The sequence below is a fragment of the Chrysemys picta genome, chromosome 23 (assembly GCF_011386835.1).
Source record: "Chrysemys picta bellii isolate R12L10 chromosome 23, ASM1138683v2, whole genome shotgun sequence".
NCBI classification, from domain to species: domain Eukaryota; kingdom Metazoa; phylum Chordata; order Testudines; family Emydidae; genus Chrysemys; species Chrysemys picta.
Genome location: NC_088813.1, coordinates 17556111 through 17574926, shown reverse-complemented (window position 1 = coordinate 17574926; position 18816 = coordinate 17556111). Strand labels below are relative to the sequence as shown.

Sequence of the window (18816 nt, the reverse complement as noted above, 5' to 3'; positions counted from 1 at the left end):
TCTGAGAAACCCATAATCATGAGATTTTTTAAACACATAATTCCATTATTTTTATTGTGATCTGATTGATGGAAGACAGGGAAATTTGTCTTATGCTCTACGAAAAATAAGCTCTGTGAGAATTTGCTGCCTTTCATAATCTTAATAGAGGAAAAATTCATCCATGTTAGATCAGTTTTCTCTTTTTACTATAAAACCCCTTTTCTATTTTTATAGCTTATTCCCCAGCATACTGATCTCATAAGTATCTTTTTGTACTGATCTTTTATGTATTCCAAACATATTTTTCTTTCAACTAAAAAGCTCCAATTAATTTAATTCTTATTATTTAATACTGCTTTTTATCTTCACGGTAGTTTATCATAAGCATTAATCCAACACACCCAGGAAGTAAGCAAGCTCTATTTTTCCCTATTTTACAGATAGGGAAAGTGAGGCAGAGAGGTAACGCACTCAAGACTGAGGTACTGAAGCTGAGATTATAGATCATTCCAGCCCATTTTTAAGAACGTTTTCATGTGCCAAGACATGGGTCAAATCAAGAACATTTCTAAAGTTTACATGCAGTGTGTTTTCCTAGAACCATTTCCTCTTTTTTTCCTCGTGGCCTCTATTACATTATCTCTCGGGATTCCCCCCCCTCCCAATTCCTTTTTTGGAATATCTTTCAAGGTATCTTTAATTATTACTTTAACACATGTGAAAGGATTGAAACAGAAAAGAATCCCTACATATCCAGGCAAATTCTGTAGACGCTATCAGAGCAGAACACTCTTAGCCTGCTAGATGACACTCAAGAATCCTATAGAGAACTTCCATACCACAGATCACCACATGTTGCCAAGCAAAAGCACAGCATACTGGTCTCTACCAAAAGAAACACTTCATTTGTCTTCATATTTGTCTGTAAAGCATCTACCATAAAGCTAGGAACATTTAGTAATCAATGGAATAAAAAAAAAGTTAGCTTACATGTGCACTTTAATGTTTAAATGGCCACAAAATGACATAGAACCAATTGGGCTCAGCATTCTCAGAGACCAGGAAAACGAATAATGCTTTGTAAAGTTTCTGTAGGAAGATGCGTTTAGTTGGGGAAAGAAAAATTAATTTTTACCTGCTCCCAATCTGGGCAGTTCTGTTTTATTACATTAGCAAATAACAAAAAAAACCGTGTAGTTTGCTTATACTATAGAAAGCACCCAAAATGAAGTACATGCTGCCTACAGAAAGGCAATTCCTTGCCCAAACAGCTCACAACCTAATTATAATTTAATAAGTTCAATGCCAGAAAATAAGTCAGTTTTAGCAACAACTGTTAAACTTTACTTTATTTGCTTAAACTAGCCTTCATTTCATTTTCAGTAAAGATAAAATGCATTCTCCTTTAACATATTTGTACTCTACGAATCTGAACTCCAATAGCATGCTAAACAGAAAACCAAAGAAACAGTTGTTTTTAAGTACAAAATGTACTATGAATAATTAAGCAGTGGCAGCCACTTGCCTAAACAGGGAATTAACAAAACTTCAGAGTAATAATTTGAAACTTCATTTTCTTTGAAAACAGCAACTTTCCAATGTCCAAATTACAGACTTAAACGACTTATATTGCTTCAACTCATCTAGCCCTTGCCCACAGCCACAAAGCTGCATCGTTATCATTTGAAGATCACTTACTGTTGGTTGCCACAACTCCCCAACCTATATTTTCCAAAAAGGAGTCAGGGTTCTATACTGCTGACATGAGTGGAAATGCAGCTGTTCAGTGCCTTCTGAAAACATTCAGTTTGCCAACTTGGTAACTACCTGCAACAACAGGCTTTGGGATTCAACAACTGACTACTAGCAGAGGGAGAAGTGTGATCTTGATTAGACTCCTGGTCCCTATTTTTGGTGCTGTTACTGACTCTTCATCTGATCTTAGACAAGTCACTTACACTCTGTACTTCAAGTTAGCATCTGTAAAAAGTGGTGACACTTGCGTGCCTTCCAGGGAGGTGGCAGGAGAGGCAGGAATCAGAGATGTACTTTGCATCTGTATAGTATTTTGGGATCCTGGAATGGAAGGTGATGTAGGAGTTTAAAGTATTAGCTCAAATTAGGGGCATGGAATAAGAATCAGGTTATTATAAAACAGAATAGCCAGCTACTATCATATTAAGTATGTTTTATAGCATGTTATTTTTCAAGTTAATAATAATCAATCCATGTCTTAGGAACTACAGTGTGACTGGAGTAGATCAAATTGCACGAGAAACACAAATACTGAAAAACAAGGCAGACATCTCTATCTACACCAGACATGAGCTACTAGAATAATCTAACACAAGCAAAACCAAAATAAACCATGTCCCTAGCACGTTCTCTTGTATGCAGGTACTACAAACTTACTGAAAACTGCTCCAAAGCAACATTGTAGCATCATGACTTTCCTGCTGTCTTTACATTTTTAATATGTACATTTGGCAAAGGAATGAGAAGGGGCACTCTTTCCCCTTCCACTCTAGTGCCCAAGTGGGATATTTTTCATACTATGCATTAACTCCCTGAATAAAAGAAACAACAGTCCAATGTTCATTTATCACTTGCACCGGTCATATCTACTGTATGGCCATTTGAGATTCAAACTCAGAGTGACAATCAAATATCTAGGGGTAGGTCTACATTACGAGGCTAAGTCGACCTCAGTTACACAACTCCATCTCAGTGCAAGGAGTAAGATCTGCCAGTTTGATTAAAGAAAAACATTATTGGAACAGTTTTTGACGAGCTTGAATATCTATAATAATAATAATAATAAAAAATGAAGGATGAAAATGATACGGTCTTACTTCAGTATCCTAGACAGATGTTAAATTTAATGACACAAAGCCAATTAAAGTCGCTGTTCTAAATGAACAGTCCAGCCTCATTAAAAAAAAAAAAAAGGATTATATCTGCTATGTGTGACAACTGCATAAAAGTTATTTACCAGCAGCGTCACTCTGCGACTCTGATAAGGTAACAGCAAAACTCGTCTGAAATGCAAAAGGCATAGCTAACTACGTCAATGTTACTTCTCTCTGTCAAGTGTACAAAAAACGTTTAAATCTTACAGAACACTGAAAGCACCTTTTGGTTTTGTTACTTCAGAAAATGAAGTCTCAGTATTATTTTACTTTTCTAGTAGGTTTTTACTTCTTAAATCAAGGCTCAACCTTGCAATGGAAACCATGCAGGCAGAATCCCATGAAGTCAGCAGGAAGGACCACTCACGCACATCCCGCTGTAGTATTGGGCGCTCACATAATTAAATAACCTTTCATTCAGAGTCTACCATCTTCATTAAGGCCTGGTCTACACTTAAAAATTAGATCAACCTAGCTCCGTTGCACAGGGCTGTGAAAAATTTCACGCTCCGAGTGCTATAGTTAGGTCAACATAACCCCCATTGTACACGCAGCTAGGTCAATGGAAGAATTCTTCCACTGACGTAACTACCATCTCTCAACGAGATGGATTAACATCAACAGAAAAATGCCTTCCTTCGACACAGGATGCGTTTACACTATAGTGGCATAGCTGCAGTCCTGCAGCTGTGCCACTGTAGCACTTGCAGTGCAGACATAGCAAAAAAGACTACATGGATCAACATAAGCCTGAACACTTTTAACACTCGTTACTAAAAATGTGACATTATTCAGAAGCGTGTGCATGTGGGGGTGCGGGGTGGGGAATATTGATGATGATGGGCGATCACTCGTTACCGAGTATGATCATCTTCCATGGGAGTTATGGGTCCTCAGGTGGCTGACAAGGCCAATCCTTGAACCACAAGTTCTATTCCAAGGAGGGCAGATGTTTTCAGGTTCAGCAGGAGGCTGTTGACCATGACTGGGAGCCAGTCTCTCCTTCCTCCTGCACCTCTTGTCCTCTTCGGCTTGTCGGGGAGCAAGTTCAAAATACAGGGGACCATCACCCATTTTAAGCAATCCTGGGCAAGTGGGGGTGTGGGGTGGAGAATATTAGGCACTTTAGCAAGGACAGAATTCAAAAGCCAAACTAGAAAGGAGGAATTTAAAAATGGTTTGAGTTTTTCAGTGAATCCAAAGTAAAAGAAAAAGGGTATTGTGGATAATGCCTTACTGGTGTATGAAAGCGCAAGACAGAAAATGATATCTACATACTGAACATGATTTATTACAAGAATTTTCTAAGAAGATAACCATACAAGTCTGTTGACGTTTCAAACATATCCCAGATTAGTCCGTTTTTAAATTTTATTATTCTGTAGAGAATTTTATGTTTTTAATCACAACACAACCTGTCCATTTAGCAACATTAAAGCAGACTTTGCTTTTTATTTTCACCGGGAGCTTTCACAGAAAACAGAACACTGCAATTCCCTTTTATAGATTAGAATAAAAGCAAAATGCTGGGTACTTAATGGAGATTAATGAGAGAAATCAGAGTACAGTACACAGAATATCAGTGGTTTAAAATAACTGCACCTGCCCTACCATCTTGAAAGGGAACCTTCCTGGACAACACGGCCACTTTAACTCATGCCAAATTTGTTTTGAAAACAAGGTTCTAATTACTTGACTACTGCAAGGAGACACTAGCTTTGTCAAATATAGCTCTGCTTACCCTAGTTTCTATTCACTTTCAGAGACTGACTCTTCCCATATGAAACTCCAAACATGTTGTAACTAACCTAACTTTTAAGAGGGGTGTAATGGCATCAAGCTGTCAAAAATTTGGTTCACAGCATGGTAGAAAACTTATTTACAGATATTTTGTAAGAAAACGTTTTACCCTACTGCAAGCAAGGGGGAAACTTAAGTATATTTTTCAAGTCTGTTACACAGTATTATATAGAGTTTTTTTAAGCAGCAGCACCAAGAAGCCTCAAAAAAATTGCATTATGAATTTACATGGTGCTCTGAGGAATTGCTTGGTCAGTATTCTAGAGATCCTAGAACAGCAGCTCTTCCAGATTATAAAAGCTATAAAGCAAAACTGTTTTTTGTCTGAATTAACAGTGTGGAATACTCCCTATGATACAGACACAGCAACATTGGGGTCCCATCCAAGTGTATTCTAAAACAAAGAAATATGAAATGACAGAATAAATCTATTTTATTGACATTAAATATGTTTATTCTCTTCATGTAACATTGGGACAGAACAATCTATGTATTTGTTAACCAGCCTGAGGCACCATTCCCCCAGTACGTGAAATTACAAGGATAGAAACATTTAGTCAATTGAGTTTGCTGGACACTGTCGAATACTTGTTACTTTACATTACACAACGAATATAACAATTGTTTCATGCAGAATGAAAAAAAACACACTTGAACAAAACCAGTACAATTCAGGGATCGCAACCACTTAAAAAAATGTCTGCTCCTCTTTTTAATTTAACTCCTGATTCTACAAAAAAAATCACCTATTTTGTGATATATATTTTCTAAAGACAGAGCACTAGTGATTTTTCCAGCAATTACACTGCATTTGAAAAATGGAACTATGAAATTAGCAGAAGCCTCCTAAGGAGTAAATGTCACGCAGTGCAATTTCTTATTCTAGGACATCAATTGTTTGTTTTGCAACAGATGTGTCACTGCTGAGCAATGCCATTATGCATAACCAGTGGAAAGTACTGATTTGGAAAAGTTACCATAGAAAGCAGCAGCAATCCTTAAAAATTACAGTCTTATTTCATTTTACACGTACAGGCACAGTGAGAATATACATGCTTTCAAGCTTACATGAAATGCAGAACATACAGCCTCCAGCAACAGCTTGCTGCATAGCAGTAAAAATCACATAATGTATAATTTATGGTTTGATAACTTCCTGGTACAAGATTATTTGGTGTACTAGATGTAGCTAAGCTTTCTAAAATTGAACTTCTGTTTCTAAGGTTAAGTATTTGCTGTCTCTGATACCATGAATCAATGTCATGGCATAGCAAGAATTTAGGTATCATACATTTTTATCATGAAGCAGAGGGGTAGCCCCTATTTTGACATTTGAAGAACATCCAAAAGTATAAATACATAATTATTAATTATAAAATATAAAGTATGTATAGTGTCTCAGTCTCAAGAAGTCAATTAACCGAAGATCACTCATATTCCAACAACAAATACTTACTATGCACTGCAACTCTGTTTATCCAACACTCTCTTTTTACACAGAGTGGTGTTTGGGAGCATTGTGCTTCTGGTGGTGCCAGATGTCCTGACCACTCAATTGTCAAAGATCGCCTGTTGTCTTCCCCCAAGCATAGAGACCTTCACTCTAAATTCCAGTTTAGGTATTCCATCTAACTATTGCTTCACTTGGCTACAACAGCCATCACAAGCTGTCTTACTGGATGTATAATGCTGACAGCTAATAGCTAATGCATTCTATCCCAAAGGTAGCTTGCAAAATGCTGTTAAAAGCACTTACCCTTTCAACAATAGTATTTCTTCTTAATCTGGGTTCGAAATATGGATTATTAGCATCTCCCCATGATGTTTGGCATGGTGCCCCAGGCTAAAAATCAATGTAAGGCTAATTTAAAGTCCTGTCCACCTGAATACTGCTAGCCCATACTGTACAGACAGATTTCAGCTCATCTTTCAGGAAAGAAGAAAATGGTGGTTAATTCTATTTTATCAGCTGTGTAGAATTAAAAAAAATATCAGCTCCTGAAAGCTAAACCAGCATTTGAGTATCCAATTTCACCAACTGTTTAAAGGTTCTGCAATACACAAAATTTCTGGAAAAGAGGCCAAAACAGCATGCAAAATCTCTAACTGAGAAATAAGAAATTATTAGAATATGATGACCCATGCAGAAGAACTGGTGAAACCCCAAGAACTTATCTGAACTGGCATCTCTTAAAACTGCCCTGAATGGGAGAAAGGAGGGGGAACACGTTCTGGTTAAACTCTAGACACAAAGTGAGAAGTACAGAGACCTCCCTGGGAAGGGCAAATTATAATCCCATTTACCCAATCACTTAGTTGTAATTAAGGATACGATTTGGTCACGGAGGTCATGGATTCTGTGACTTTAACAGATCTCCATGTCAGCCCTGGGCGGCGGGGCTTTGGCTCTGGCTTTGGCTTCAGTCCCACTGTGACCGTATGATACCCTGATTTGTCCCTTTTCCCCCCATGACTGTTCTGTGAATTTTACCCGAAAAAATTGTATCCATGTTTGTAATATACCCAGAATGTTGGTTGTAAACACCAAATGAGGGCGGACTGATACTCCAAAGTCAAATTTACATAAGAAAACTGAACAAAAAACAAAAAATCCTAAACACTAGTTCAAAAAAAAAAATGGCTGTCATTTTTATAATGTTCCTTTTAAAAACAGTGTCCTAGTTATCATAAGCCAGTTGGGAATGTCCTCTAGATTTTAAAACGCTTTTTTCACTTGTTACCATAAAAGAAATATGAACAGCCAACAGAATAGAAACATAATGGTGTTTCTCTTGCTGCTGCAGCAACCAAAAAAAACTGTTCCTAGTGCCAAGCTGACCCAAACAAAGGAAAAACATAGACAACTAAAAAACATGGGGATGGGAAGGAGGAGATGTTTGCCAAGCAAAAAACTCTCAAAAGGGCGTGACAAACAATGGAGAGTGAAAAAATAATTAAAACCTATAAATTTCATGGATTGCTGGAAAACAAATTTGCATCCAAGGTATGACAAATACAAAAGATGAGTTTCACAAAGGAATGCTTTATAACAACAAAAAAAACCCACAACATATTTTAAAGAATATAAATCAAAATCTTTAAATTACCCAAAAGTATGATCCATACGTTACACCACTAGTTTTAATCAATGCCATTTTATGTATCAGATGTCAGTCCCCTAAAAAGAGCTTTCTAAACATACATCAGAAATCAATTGCAGAGTCAGGAAAAATACTTGCTGGCTTTTACTCTCAAGTCAACCGTTCTCCCTCCATGCTACCTAGTTCCATTTTCTATTTCCACACAAATTACCCCCCTTTTTTGCCCTCACATAGTTTACCCCCACATTGGAAAACAATTATTTCTGCAACTGACATAAGCCACTTATAAAGCTTACAGGTTTTCTAATATTTTGCAGTAATGGAGCATCTCAACACCATCAGGTGGTGATGTATTATCCCCATTTTATATATGAGGGATATTGAAGTTTGAAGAGGTCAATCAACTTGCCCAAGGTAACAGAGCAAGTCAGTGGCTGATCTGCCAATAGAACTCAGGTATTCCAACACCAAGTCCTGTGTTTTAACAAGACTACCCTTCCTAAACATACATCACACCCCACTAATAGTTTATAATCTAATTTCAGGAGTTGTAACTGTGTTTCCATTAGATAGCCACAGCTCACGTTTACAAAGAAACTCCACATAGCCATTTCATAGGTTTTGGAATCAAACATGTGGAATATCATACAAATCTCATTGAGAGCGAGTCCCTAATGCATAATAAAGTGGATGATGAAACAACACATCAAGAGATGCAGTTCATACATTTATTTTAGAATGGAAGAAAATGATCATGAATGCTTATGGATCAATATCCTAATAGATAAAGCACAAGATGGGGTATTAATTGGTGTTTGCTACAGACCATCAAATCACACCTGAGAAATGCATAAACAGTGGAATCTTGAGTAGCAGCAGAGAGGTTATTTTACCTCAGTATTTTGAACTGGTGTGACTGTTGCTGGAATACTATGCCCAGTTCTAGTATCCACAATTCAAAAATGGGGTTGATAAACTGGAGAGGGTTCAGAGAAGAACCACGAGAATGGATTAAAGGATTAAAAAACATGCCTTATAGTGACAGACGCAAGGAGCCCAATCTATTTAGCTTAACAAAGAAGGTTAAGGAGTGACTTGATTCCAGTCTATAAATACCTATGTGGGGAACAAATATTTGATAATGGGTTCTTCAATCTGGCAGCGAAAGGTAAAACAGGATCCAATGGCTGGAAGTTGAAGCTAGAGAAATTCAGACTGGAAATAAAGTGTAAATTTTTGAGAGAGGGTAATTACCCATTAGAAAAATTTACCAAGAGTCATGGTGAATTCATGCAATCTAGGAACTGGGAACCTTTTGCAGTTTTCCCCATCTCTGATATGAAGGAAAGATTGGCTGTTTGATGCAAGTGTCTCTACTGAAGCAAAAAGCTTGATTGTATTCTTTGATCCATCTTTCATTTTCTTGGAAAACCTGGTTTCAAGTTGCATTCTGTATTTTAGTCTCCTGGCATAGATATTCAGCAATGCAACCATAGAGAAGTAGAGTTTAAATATAACCTCTCCACAGTAGGAATTGACAATCTGCAAGACATTTTACTTTCTGGGGGGGACCCCAAAACACCGCCCTGGGTGATATTTATCTGATGACAGTGTTTGCTTTTCTAGTATTCCCAGATATACTTTTCTATAGTCTGGATTGCTAAAATTCTCCAATACTATTGACATAAATCAAGCTATGTATGTGACTGAAGACCAAAATACTCGATAGCAAGACATATGGCTCCAGGTCAAAGCACTTTTCCAAACAGAACAAATGAACTAATCAGAAATATTAGATTTCCAAATAATTCCACTAGCTATAAATTAATCAATGTCTCCAACTCTGGTGCTAGTTACTTTACTACTAAACTGAATTTATAAATCACACGGCGTAAGAAGCCTTAGACTTCCATTAAAGTCATTAAATAATTTGGATCCCAAACATGCCAATTACATCCAACAGAAAACCTTGATCGGGTATCCAGAACATTTGGATATTTGTAATAAGAAGCTGGAGACCTGGATTTTCTGTTACAACAGTAAAAATGAACAAAGGAAAAGTTTCCACAAAATACAGAGAAAAAATGGATTTTGCAGACATGACTTTTTTTTTTTTTCAAATGCAGCAAAGGAACAGAGGTGAATGAATGAGAACACCCACCAAAATTTCTCATTTCAAAACTAAATGATAGTTTCCTCATAGTGATGTCCTGCGAATACTGAGTAGCTGTTAGTGACTTGTGCATTTGTGGAAGCAGTTGGAGATCCATTAATCCTGTTTAGATTTTCACACCCCACAAAAGGAGCAGGAAATGCTCCAAAAAGTTCCCCTTTGCTTTGCATAACAAAACTACTCACCAATCAGTTCATAGAAAGGACGACCAGACTCATATGCATAATTCAAGTTATTGTGCTACTTTCTATGTAGCCAAAGAAGAACAAATTGTGTGCCTGCCAATGAAGTTTCCAACCCCCACACGTCACTAATTCCAGTGTAGTCTGGAAACCAGCAGACTCCACATACTAATCTCATTTACCTCATTAAAACTGCACAACTTTACATGCAAAACTTTGGAAGTCATGTTTCCAAAGAAATAGTGAGTAATGCTAAAAACAACTGAATCCCAGTCCCTTTGGGGTCTTTTCTGATGCATAACATGAACAATTACAGCCAATATTGAATAATTAAGACCCTTTAGACATTTAGCCTACTATGAACCCGGACAGCTTTTATTGACAAGCTGCAAAACCAGATCAGATGTTTATTCCCAAGAAGTGTTTTGATTGCTTATTTGAACCTTGACTAACTCCCACCCTTCCCAGCAGAAAAACAAAATGGTTTTAGATTGTGACAGATATGGCAATTCCCTGTGATATTTCAGTAAGGTCTTCCAAGGATAAGTTTAAGTATCTTTGGGATCACTTGTATTAAATGGTTTATTTATTATTGTGGTCTGGGATTGTATATAACCTCTTAAGATGGGGACATGTGACAGAAGTGAGACCTGAGGGGTCAAAGGAATATATGGAAAATGTACCAAACAAGAACTGACTTGGGACAATATGTGTGAAAATGGATTATCTTGGGAAGTCTGAGGAGAGGTTAATGCAAATTGCCCATCTTCGGTTATGCAAAATGCAAGCCTTTTGAAGCTCCCTCCTAAGGGGTTATTGCTTGATGATCATCCGTTACATGAGATCAAGATCAAAGGCCCAAAATGTATAAAGGAAAGACTGAACTATTCACAGGTTTCATAGTAGCAGCCGTGTTAGTCTGTATCCGCAAAAAGAACAGGAGTACTTGTGGCACCTTCGAGATTAACAAATTTATTAGAGCATAAGCTTTTGTGGGCTACATCGCTTATGCTCTAATAAATCTGTTAGTCTTTAAGGTGCCACAAGTACTCCTGTTCTTTTTTTGAACTATTCACAGTTGTTCTGGTTCTGAATCAGACAGCTATGAATTTGTAGCCATGGGGAAAATCCAGTTACAGGTTTTGAAGGACTGACACCCACTAGAGCCCAAGGTTGGATCTGGAGTTACCTCTGGTAAGGTTTTTAGCATGTGTGTAGGTTCTTTTATTGGTTTTAATATGTTTTCTCTGAAATGTTGCCACCTTAAGAATAAACATGCTTCCTTAAAGGGCTGTGTGGTAACTTGTAACTGCTAGCAATTATGCTGTGTATAGCCTTTGGAGAGAAAGCAAAAGCACAGAGGCTGGTCAATTTAGGCAGCTGGCTACATGGGGATCTCATAGCATAGGCTGGGAACTGTGCAGCATGGAAAAACCCCAGTCAGGAGGGTGGGTCACGCAGGTCTCAACTCAAAAGAGGTGATGTCTGGGGAGCCAGGATGCTAAAGTGGGTGCCCTTGGTGGACCACAGGGGGTAAAAACAGAGGTGCAGTTGCCCTGAACTGTGCACTGATTATCTTTTCATGATGTAGTCCTATACTATATATTTAAGATTATGGCCTATCATGACAGAATATACCATACTCATGTGGTAGCACAGCTGTTCTAGAATATAGGTCATTTATTACATTTTTACATACTTCATTTCCCACCCCCCTTGAGCTAGAGGAAAATTGACCCCACTCCAGACACTGTCCTGCTACTATTTTACAGCACTCTTTATAAAACCCACTCTAATAGCAAAAGAAGGGACACATTTGCTGATAACTTTCTTGCTGCAACTCTCTTTCAGCCCACTGCTTCAATCCATCGAAGTGCTCTTGTATTCTCAAAAGCGACTGCCTAAAAATGAGATTGTGCAGTTCCATGTGCTGCTCCAGGGTTATAGTGTTTCAGAGTCAAGAGGAGTTCTTCCTGGCTCATGCATAGACACCAGTGATAAAAATTATCTGCATCTGAAACTTAGTATAATTCAGTGGATGATGCATGAGCCAAGAGAGACTCCAGGTCACTCTCCCAAAGATGTACTAGCTCTCTAGGACTAGCCGAAGGAGGAAAAGAAATCAGATATGTTTTTTACAAGAACTGTGTACATATACATGTATCTGTATCTATCTTTTATTTTAGATATTTATAGGGCACCTATCACTCTGACTCAGAAAACAGGAAACAACTCTTAATTAAGATGTCCATTTTTGAGAGTTTTGTTTGTTAGTTTGTTTACTTAGTTCAGAATCAAGAAGGCAAGAGGGATAACAGGATCACTGAATGGCAATGCAGCAGAGGCTGTCAAGCAAGGATGGCATGGTATTTACCAGAGGTGTTTTTTACCAAGAAAAACATGGTCTCCTCTACCCCAGGAAAATCTAGTTAGTACCAGTTTAAGGCATTTTCTATTCAAAAAACTGTTTCATTAATACACATCACATTACACTTAGCTTGAGTTATAAACTCAAATTGTGATTACATAAGGCAGTTGATACACAGATTAATTTAGGATTGTACAAATAAAAAAACAAAACTGCACAGGGTGTAATATTACCGTAAATATTATGTAATATATGTAAGTATAATACTGAACACTGGAATGTCTGCATATATTCTGGTTTGGTATTTTCTCAAGGAAATTATACACGTCATGATTCTTATTTCAGTATTATATAAACAAAAGACAAAAAACATTCAATTATATGAAAACAACAATAACGCAGAGTTGCAGCATTAAGCAATCAGAAGCACGCAGAGTTGCAGATCCCAGTCCAGATCCATTTGTCCATGCAGCATTCTGTAGCAGAAGACCAACTCTGATGCAGTGGAGAAGTCAAGCCTATTCCGCAGTTTTGAATGGACGTAACCATAGTTTGAAAAGATTTGCTGTATGCCTGCGGAACTTGCTGGACACTGACGCAATTATTTTTCCCAGTTTAAGGCAGGTTTAATCTGGTATTTACCAGCGTCTTGTCCTAAGCTAGCTTTTCCTTGGAAATTGCCAACCCAGCTGTCGAGAGATTATTTCCTTATTGGTGTGATAGCCTCAATGAGTAGAGAAGATAGGAATAGTGTTAGCAGTTAATTTTTATTCCCTCTAACAGAAGAACAATTGTAACTTCCATGTAGTGATGATTTAAAATACCCAAGTTGTCCCATTTCAGGCAGTGAGATATTCACATTATCTAAACTGGCCATGCAGGACTCTCCAAAGTTCTACCTATTCAAAATGATTATTTACATTAATGGTTAGCTTGGTTTTGCCTTCAGTGAGGTTCTGGTATCAGTTCCACACCCCTTATCATACCTTTTAAGTGCACATATTATTTGCAAACATGTTACATTTGAGAACTGACCTGACAGAAGACTGTATTTACATACCTTGTGCAAGTCTATTAACTGTGGTTCTTAGCTCTTAAACACCTGGTCTTTGTCGCAAATGGTTAAACTCTCCCCCAGTTTCTAAACAAAAGAAATCATGTATCAGCAAGCATGTAGGTTTACTGGGATAAGAAAGATTGACTAAACTCAGTAGTCTTTCTCCCCTGCACTCCGCCCCACAAAGTACCAAAAAGTTTCAAATATTCAATTGCATCAGCAAAGTAGTTAAAGCCCTAAGTCAGCAAGTGATCACAACTATGACACTATACAAACAATAAATAATAAATTAGGTTAGTTGCCAATGTATTTTATATTTGTTGCACACCAATAAGAATTGGTTCTCTTAATAACAGATCTAGTTCTCTTGGGGACAGAATTTAAACATGAGAAGCAAGGAGCAAAAAAGCAATGCTTCCATGTTCACAGTATGAAACCCAGGGGCTTATTCACTAAGATTAGTAGTTTGTTGCCCTTCTCACAGCAGAAACTGAAGTGAAATACAAATGAGAACAAGTTTGACACACACCCTGGCTGTCTCTGGAAACTACAGCTCCCCTCTTCTTATAGCCACATTACCACCATACATAATAAAGGAATGATCAAAGTGGCTGGGAGTCAGAGCTACCGGCTGACATGTGGGGGCAGGGAGAGACCAGGTGGGTCCTCTGTACATCCCCCCTCCCCAGAAATAGTGAGGCCCCTTTGAAATGGCCAGGAGAAATTTTTTTATTTTACTTTATTAATTACAACCAGAGAGAGGCCAAGTGTCATATATGGAGTGGGCAGGGATGAAGGAGGGCACTTGGGTTGAATAAGGGCTGAGAAGGAGATTGACTAGTAGCTGAATTGAGGGAGGATGGGTGAAAAAGGCTTATGGAGTGACAAGTGAAGAGAAATGGCCCTGTAACGTCTGCCAAGTTGTTTGTTGTCAGTTTCTGTTTGTCTGTCTTATCATTTAGCCCCTTATCTTCATGGCCCTGTTTTCTATGTTTGTACAGCCTTGCATAAGGGAGCCCTCAACCTTGGTCGGGGCCTACAGGGACTACCAGAACACAAATATTTCCCTCTTCCATGTACAGCAATAGTGCACTGTGTATTGAGGGATGTGGTGTGACAGTACACTAGGGCTGTTGTAATGAAAAGTGCAGGGCGATCATTATTATAGTGAAAATAATCTACAAATTTCCCACACATCAGGTACCAGTTAATATCCCTTTATACGGCCGTGAAACTATACAACGTTGAAACTTGATAATGGGCTATGCAAATTATCCACAGCAGATAACTGAAAATAAGATCCTAGCATACATGCAGACAGCTATAAGAGCTGAAATCAAAATGTATGTTACTAGTTGGTACACAAGCCTAAGGGGAAAAACCACACACACACTTGACTCATTACATGGGGAAGCCAGAATGGAAGTTCGTTCTCAGAAAAAGGTATTCCTGAGAACAATCCCAGCAACTGCCAGTCATCCCTTCACAATGCTGCATCATTCTAGGACAAAGTTACATGGCTCTACTGACGCTGCCCAGAACGGTCAGTGCACCATAAATGATTTGCTACGCAGCCTGCATATTCTCATATTTGAAGAGGCTTGAATTTTTCTGAACCTGTTCATCTTTACAGAAAAGAAAATGCCATTGAAAGACTACTGAAAAAAAAAAATCAAACGTTGTCTCACTGAGATTAATGTGCTCCGCCATCACTACCCAATACTTTAGTATTCTCTGAATTGCCACTGTGTTCTATAAAACAGCAGCTTCCCGTTACCATGGAGTGAAACCATGCAAACATGCCAGTGAAAAAGTAATCCCATGTTGTTATCACTGTTTATAGCTCCAATATTACAAAGTGAAAAAAGTAGAAATTCAAAGCTTTCTCACAGCTAGTAGCAGTGATCACCTTCATTACCCTGCCCCTCTTTTTCAGATACAATAATGCTCTTCACCAAAGGACAGAATGCAGAAAGACCTTTCCCAGCATAAGAGACCCAGGGAGTTAGACTGAAGTAGTCACCCAGAGAACCTTCAAAATGGCAGATATTTCTCTCCAGCCACCACTTCAGAGACTAACAGAACAGAGTAGGCCAAGATGAGCTGCTGTAGGCACTTAAATGAGCTTTCATCCTTATTCAGGGATCTGCCGTCAAAATGTACAGGCCAGCTTCTAAAATCACCCCACACACGGCTGCTAAGTGGTGAAACCAGTCGGTCTATCTTTGCTGAAGGAAGGACTCTAGCAATATGTCTCCAAGTGTGCAGTATGTTTGAAGGACACACACATACTGACTGCAAGGAGTGCCACCATGGCTACAATTAACTCATGAGACACTGCAAACAGTTATCTTCCAAATATTTTCCAGTGAGTCACAGTACCTTTTGAAACCTACTGCTATTAAATCTCTCTCAGGGCTTGGCTACACTGGCGCTTTACAGCACTGCAACTTTCTCGCTCAGGGGTATGAAAAAACACCCCCCTGAGCACAGCAAGTTACAGCGCTGTAAAGCGCCCGTGTAAACAGTGCCCCAGCGCTGAGAGCTGCGCTGCCAGCGCTGTAAGCTAATCCCCTCCTGAAGGTGGAGTACCTGCAGCGCTGGGAGGGCTCTTTACATATAAATGTAAAGCAAAAATATTCTCTCGCACACATGCAACAACCCTCCCTGTCACCATCATAACTAATGTTGAAACAAAAGAGTCAGATGACCACACACATTTTCTGTGCCAGGCAACTATTCTCTGCACCCGCAGGTATTAAATACAGCTCAAAGTAACCTAACTTTTCCAGCTATGGACAAGCATTAAGGATATGCGGCTGCTTAAACAATTATTAAGTTTTAACAAGCCAAACCGTCATTCTGTAAAGACAAAACCAGAAGAACTGAAAATCCAGCAACTGGCCACTATTATTTTACACAGCTGGTAGTGTGAGTGGATAAGGAATGCCATGACCAAAAACACCCTCAGACTTCATCTGTACACATAGATGCTTACATGGCCTCCAACAGCGTACTTTCTTTTACGCTACATAAAATGAAATCTCTTGATGTGAACGGGTGCAACTCCATTGACTTTAGTGGAGTTGCACCTGCTTTATGAGAGTGGCAAATTTCACTCAATCCATTTTGTTTTCTACTAACATCCTTGAGAGTCTGACCACAATTAAAGGACATCCACTTCTTTATCTAGCTACGAAATTTCAAAACGCCTAACTGGTAATAAACATTCAGAACACAGCTCTAATGTAACTTGAAAGGCTGATTGCTTGATTTTAAAATGGAATTTGCAAAACTATTTGAATTAAGCAAGCTTGATTATGCTGATAAGCCCCAATAGCCTTTGTGCCAAACTGAGTGGTACTAAAACACTATAATACAGGCTATGCACATTTCATTTAGAAACACCCATATCACAGAACAGCTCCACTAAAGCAATTCAAATTACAAAAATTAGCAAGGGGCCTGCTTCACCATATAGGCAAAGCTGCCATAAGGCATGTTTAAATTTGAGTCTCAAGCTCCCAAAACTGACAGTGCATACAGCTCAAGGACAACGCCTCATACACTACTCAAGCAATCCTCCTTCTACACAATGCTTGTTATCCAAGAAAGGGTTGCCACAATGCCCTGGGGCTTGTCCAGGACAGGGCAGAAATATAGGGCAGGTAAAGTAATTTAGAGATGAGGGTGATTGCAAAGGTAAGATGAGCAGAAATTGCAAAGCATATCTCAGCATGATCATAGACAAGACTTCTACAACGACTTGAGTAAAGTACAGAGCACCAAGTTTGGCCACACATAAGCAGGGTGGATTTGATTTAAATCACTAGTCAGGAAGACTCGATTTAATCATGGATTTCTAAATAAAAAAGTGCATTTTTGTTGGTTGTTATAACCTTAATACATATTCTTTACAAGTCAGAGATGGATGTAGGTTTCATTTTTAGAAGGTACACACTATACATTTTTAAGTGATTTATTTTGAAAACTTTTCAGATTAGTTTTACAGCTATATCAGAAAATGAATTATTGTTTGGTTATTTCATTTACCAAAGGTAACTGAAGCAGATATTTATGAAGTCATTGGGAGTTGAACTATCTCCAATTCAACAGGTTAATCATTAATATTTGGAGAATTTTCTTGCCATGCTGTATTAGGAGGAGAACATCACCAGACAGCCATTTAAATTGTTTTATTTAACTAAAACAACAACATTATGTATTCTGGATTTTTTTCTTCAACAAAACAAGCATATGATTTTTTTAATTTAAACATTCAAGTTTTTTAAAATCAGGTTTGTTTTTGTTAAAATTGTTTTTAGCTAAAATAGTTAAATGAAATATTTAAAAAAAACACACACACCAAAGATAAATCAACTATCAGACAGGTCAACATGAGAAACTTAAATATTGGCTTCTTCAGCTAACTCAGTCATCTTCACCTTCATTTTCCTGTTTGTTCATAATCTCAAAAAGAAAAACAAGCTCTCCTGCTTTTTCAGGTCCCAAACGATTTCTCAATTTGGAATGAATTAGTCCAAAGGAAGAAAATATTCTTTCTATACTGACAGAAGCCACTGCTGTTAAAAATGAGATTATCACTTCAACAATCTCTGAATCCAAGTGCTTAAGTGATTTCCACCAGTTCACTGGTGTGGCTTTCTTTAAAACATCATCATCAAACATATATTTCTTGAATGGTTCTTATTCCAAAACTGGGTCTCTTTTACGGCCTGCTGCCATTGTAGGTTTTCCCTTTTAGTGAGTGAATGGTATGGTAGATCTCAAATCAATGAAGGCTACACTCAGAAAGACCTCAAAACTTCTGGAATATGCGGCTCAAACAGTTTCACTTTTATCTCCCTCCCTTCTCACATTTATCTCCAGACTTCTTCTCTTTGTACAGATCTATTCCGCCCCCAACAATCTTCTATTCATTCAACTTTTTGAAACTTTGCACTTTTAGAGAGAGATAAGGGATTGACTCTTGTGTACACAAATTTGCAGAGGACAATAGGGTTGAGGTCTGTTATTTCTCACCTCTATATAATTTATTTATTTAAAAGCATTTTTGCTGTTAACAAGCATAGTATCTCCCGAGACACAAATCTACAGTGTGGGAACTGCAAAACTAAGCATCTCTGATGGCATCTTCTAGACTGAGCACTGAGCCTCATTGGGTAGATAGAAAGCTTAACCTAAATAATCTATACAGAAGCCCCTGGAACCCTTTAAGATTGG

General features: G+C 38.1%; 1 protein-coding gene across 13 annotated transcripts in view; it reads right to left on the bottom strand.

Annotated features, from left to right (window-relative positions):
* THRAP3 (thyroid hormone receptor associated protein 3) overlaps positions 1-18816 on the bottom strand; it is a 69917-nt gene that overhangs the window by 43703 nt on the left and 7398 nt on the right. For 10 of the 13 annotated variants that reach the window (XM_065577184.1, XM_065577180.1, XM_065577183.1 and 7 more), the window contains one exon: positions 13576-13656. The exons of the other annotated variants lie outside the window; for them this stretch is intronic. The gene's annotated coding sequence lies outside the window, so the exon portion shown is untranslated. The remainder of the gene's footprint in view (positions 1-13575; positions 13657-18816) is intronic. 13 annotated transcript variants of the gene reach the window in all.